Genomic DNA, 5,054 nt, shown 5'->3' on the forward strand with positions numbered 1-5,054 from the left:
CTTGGGCTCCAGGGAAAGGCTTTTCTCCGTCTTCACAGGGGTCACGCAGGACCATAACCGCAGGTACTGGACACCTCGGTATCGAGCCCGTTGCTCAGGCCGTGCAGAGGTCTGCAGCAGCTGTGACGGCATCTGCGCAGACGTCCCTCCATCTCACCCCCCGTGGCCCAGCACTACACCCATGACAGGATTAGCACCTGCTATACACCATGTGTTAATATCAGAGGTATAAAACGTTAAGGACAGTACTGCTTCCCCGGGGAGGCCCTCAGCTGAAGAAAGATGATGCGATTCCTTCCCTTCAGAAAGTATCAAACGTAGCGGAAAGGGAGACTGTGGCTATAGGTGAAGCACCACCAAACAAAAAGCCTCAGCGCCTGCTTGACTCCCATCCTGGCACGTTACTTGCCACTGGAGGCATAGCTAGAGCTGCCTTATCTATCATCTCAAGCTTCTCATGGTTGTAATAATAAAATAAAAAAATCTTACTTCAGTAAGAAGTCCTCAGTTTGATGGCATTTTCAATGAAAATAAGTACAAAATTGTTCAAGTTTTTCAAAGCTAGTTGAAACAGTCACTTCTGCTGCCAGTTTTCTGTCAGCAGTCTGCTCTCGCCTGTGAGACTGGGATCCAGGAAGGGCAGCAGAACAGGTTGGCAAGGTCTCAGCAGCAACTTACAGGTGCAGAGAACGTCCCTTTTTAGACTACCCAATCCAACGTTTTCAGAAAGGTCTAGTAGAAAGGTTAAGAAATAGCTAGTCCGCTGAAAAACATGGGCACACATAGCATGGTAAATCATTATATACATGATCTAAGAACACATAATAATATAAGCATATGCACAACAGAAACAACCAAGCTAACTCGCTGGAAAAAAAAAGTCAGGCAGCCCCTAAGGAGGCCTCTCTCCAAGGCAAGCTGTGTTTAGACTTCAGATCTATTGGCTACAGAGACTGAAAAAAAACCCGATTTATATCAGAAGGGTATCTCTAGGAAAATAGCCTAATGAATGGTAAAATGCAACAAAATTACTTTCCATACTCTACGAAGTATTCTGCAAAACTTAATCACAAACTTCATTGCAAAAAACTTTTAAGAAATTGTTCTATGGAATAAAACTAGTATTTTCACAACAAATCCTCAACAACTGACAGTGTTACTGATGTTTTATTTTGTTGAGAGCTCTCAAAAAAGTCTCAAAGAATCAAGGTCAGCTTGATCTGCCTCAATTTGCAGTGAGAATAAAGCACAATGGCACAGGAAAAAAAATTGAGAACCTTTAGCCTGGTAGCCTGCAGGAAAATTAATTCAAATATTTCCATTTCAAGATGTATCTCACACCCAGCTTCTCTCTTCTCATAGCACTAAGCAGGCTAGAACAGCCTGTAATGAACTTGTTGACTGCCATTCACTAGATCATTCCTGAGAGAAGAAGTCACAGTTACTAAGTTTATGGCTTAGCTCGCCAGGGTCAGTATTTGGAATGATAAAACTTAAAAGAACGCCTTTTAAATTTAAGCACAAGTTTACAGTAATTGTCCAAGTAATTTTTTCATCCCGACATGCATGCAGCAAGCTCCTACCAGGTTCCACTTATCTAGCCACAAATGCTAGATAAGCAGAGAGAATACGGTTGTGATTTAATGTGGACACAGTACTGCTCTCCATCTTAGATTTTTTGTTTACAACATACATTTGAAAATAGGGGTGGATTTGCAGAACTGTTGGACAATATTTCAAATTGTGCTTGTAAACGCTGAATTATTTCAAAAGGTAAAACTCTATATCGATATCTTTTGCTCAGACAGAAGTGGAACCATGCACTTGAATTTTTGCATTTCACTAGTAAATTGAACTGGTGAGAAAGACCATTGTATAACTTGATTTCCAACATCTTACAGTTGAGGGAAGTCTTTTAACCTTTCTTGCTAAACCTCAATTTAGTAAAAAAATTTTCTTCTGAAGCCTTAAGAACTGGAAGTTATTAATTTAATACTTAGCATAAAACGTTAGCTATGTACAACTCAAGTAACCCTTCAATTATTTTTTTATTATCTTACAAGGTCTGAGCATAAGGTAATTGCTTGCCTATGTTCATAAAACTTCCTGCTACGTTATTTTGCAAGTCAGCAATTGTAGAGCTCACCAGTCTTTAACCCGGGGCTATTTTACTTCCCAGTACCTTCATGAGCAGTGCTATCAATCATCTTTTTCCACTCTGCAATAAACTTTTCCTCCATTCAGCTTGCAGAAATCTGGTAATTATCAGTTCTGAGACAGGTCAAGCTATTAAAATCTTTCACCATACAATTCTCACCCTCCCCTCATCAGAAAAACATAACACTGTAAAACTTTTTGGGTATTGTGAAATGTTGGTAATTCAGAAAGAACAGATCTCTTCCCATATCCCTCAACTAACCACTTGAGCCCCAGCAGATGCTGTTCCTCCCCAACCTCATTCACCCTCCCTAGGACCCACAGTCCCCCCACATGCAGGAGTTCCAACTAAGACAAGGGAGCCAAAGGTAGGGTGACAAATTTCAAGGTGATACTCTCCTCTTTTTGTGACCGCTATTTGTCCTGACTGAAGTGCACGACATCTGAAGGTTCTGGCAATGATAAGGTAGTAAAGAACGACACAATTGTCCTGTAATTCTCAGGCACACAACGATTTGTGTTTCAGATCCAGTTATCTTTATTGATTTGTCTATATTGATCCCTGTGAAAGCAAGAGACAAATCAGTCACTGAGCTCGCACATACCTTGCCCTGGAACAAGCACAGAAGGCCACAAGGAGACACTCCTGGAACATCTGTAGTATCAAACACCACGCACAGCACTTCACAGCCAAATTTGATGCAAGCCTTCCATCTTTAAACAAGGTATTATGCCACTTAAATAACTGAAAGCGTTCCCAGGAGTCCCAACTGCACATATCAGGGTCTCCTTAAATTAAAAGTGGCCCTAAGAAGCCTAGCTTTTAAGTTAATCCTCCCTGAACCTGGGACAGCCTTTGACATTTGTGTGTTCACGATGAAACTGGCTAGAGTAGGCAAGATAGATGAAACTGCAGAGAGCTTCTAAAGAGATTGTTCTTCGAAAGCCAGTATATCCTTTCAGTTAGTTTTATGCTGTCCTTGCATGGCTAGGTAATTCATTTTCCTTCTCTTCTCCACATGTCCTGCAGGAAAAGCAGATGGCACAGCCAGCACACCAGATATCTAACAGACAATGATACAATAAAGACCGGCAGTAAGTTTTAAAATTAAGCTATGATAAGTGTTCCCCACAACATATTTAAAAATTAAGCTATGATAACTGAAACCCACTTCCATTTATGATCAATACCTTTTTTTCTTGAAAGGAAAATTCATACCTACATTCATATTTATTACTAACCCTTCAAGGTAGCTTGCTATAGAAATGGCACAGAAGTGGTATCCGTTTCTTATTTGCTTATATATGAGGAATGCTTGGTTTCGGCTTTTCCCTATTAGACAAGATCATCTATACTCCATGAAAATGCTTGGTGTATCTTAAAAGACTATGAGGAAAAGAGTTACAAACTTGAAAAAGGTGTATTTTAAACAAGCTAAGATAGCGTTCAATTAAATGCAGTCAGCTTCTTTAAAAAAACCCCAGTCTTGAAACACTTGAAGCCATTAAAAAAAAACTTTAGAAAGGAGACAAAAAAAATCCGAGTCTAAACCCATTTCTTAACATGCTAAGAACAAGTTCTGAATTCAGGGCAGATTATCTGACCTTCAGGGCTTTCTGCAAAGTTAATCTTTTTATTGAAGCTTTTGGAAGGATGGTAGATTTGGGAAAAAAGGGAAGGAGGCTTCACGGGCAGCATGTCTGGCAGAAAACTTTATAGAAGTTTTAGAGCAGTTTGCTGGGTTGGTAGTTGTGGAAAAACAGTTCCTATGGTAAAAAAACCCTAAGCATATATACGTGCTCATTTGGTCATCCAAACTTAACACTGTTTTATTCCAAAATGAAAAGTAGATACAACAAATTAACACAATTTCCTCAAGATTTTGTTTCTTCAAGTAGGATTTCATAACATAGTAGTTACGAACATTACGGCAATGTGAAGGGCTCATAAATCAGAGTAAGGCATGAAAAGAAGCTCTTATCTAACCTGAAGTTGGTTTAGCAAATGCACATTACATCAATGATTTAGTTATTCAAAGGCCTCCGCTTCATGTTATTTCACATTCTAAACATTAGGACTTCCATAAAATAACTGTTCTGCCAGCTCAACTCCAGAGCATGGGAAAGCTTTCTTCAAAGAACATCCCTTGCATTGGTTTACTCTTATCAAAAGCACAAAGCACAGTAGAAATTCTTCACGAAGTACCAGTGAGCAACTTGAACCATATATTTGACATGTAAAAGTAACGGTGTTCTTATGAAGTTTTAAAGTTAAGTTTATTTTCAATAATAAATTATATTAGATTAGTCTGCTTCTTAAGACCATTCAGAGACATGATTTGAATGGACAAAAACCACCTGCTCTGTGGTTGTGCAGTCTGTCATGTCATGTCTCCCCCCACGCTGATGGCCATTTAACAACTCTCTTCAGCCTGTTTAAACTGGAAAACCCTCAGACTGAAAATAGAACAAACCACACTAGTTAATCTCTATCTAATTTACCTGGCTCTGAACAGGTGGAACTGTAATCTTCCGTGTCTGTGTCTAATCCACTGTTCTTCCTTGTGTGTTCAGATTCCTATAAGTTTTTATAAAGGAAAAAAAATTACTTGATGTCCAAAAATGTGACCCAAATTACTAGTTTTCCTGTATTGTGAGAGATAGTAGAGAAAGTAATGACTTGCTGTAGTTTTTACAGGATTCTATTTCCTTCCTGGTTTGGTTAAAACTGCTGCTGTAGCAGCCACACACCACAGTTCAGTGGACAGCTGCTGACTGAAATGCTATCTATGCTGCAACTGCAATTGCAGCTGTCAACACCTTTGTTTAGTTAGTAAAATGTAATCAAGCTATTTTTGAATTTGCATCAATGTTTTTTCCTTCCTAGGCTGCATATT

General features: G+C 39.2%; 1 long non-coding RNA gene across 1 annotated transcript in view; it reads right to left on the reverse strand.

Annotated features, from left to right (window-relative positions):
- Nucleotides 1-2,680: 2,680 nt before the first annotated feature.
- The window catches only part of LOC103918348, a 36,778-nt gene continuing 34,404 nt past the window's right edge, over nucleotides 2,681-5,054 (reverse strand). Inside the window, exons 4-5 of the long non-coding RNA XR_663690.1 lie at nucleotides 4,660-4,735; nucleotides 2,681-3,221 (exon numbers count right to left, since the gene is read on the reverse strand). This is a non-coding gene — a long non-coding RNA (uncharacterized LOC103918348). The remainder of the gene's footprint in view (nucleotides 3,222-4,659; nucleotides 4,736-5,054) is intronic.

Source organism: Pygoscelis adeliae, unplaced genomic scaffold (assembly GCF_000699105.1).
Source record: "Pygoscelis adeliae isolate BGI_AS28 unplaced genomic scaffold, ASM69910v1 Scaffold54, whole genome shotgun sequence".
NCBI classification, from domain to species: Eukaryota; Metazoa; Chordata; class Aves; order Sphenisciformes; family Spheniscidae; genus Pygoscelis; species Pygoscelis adeliae.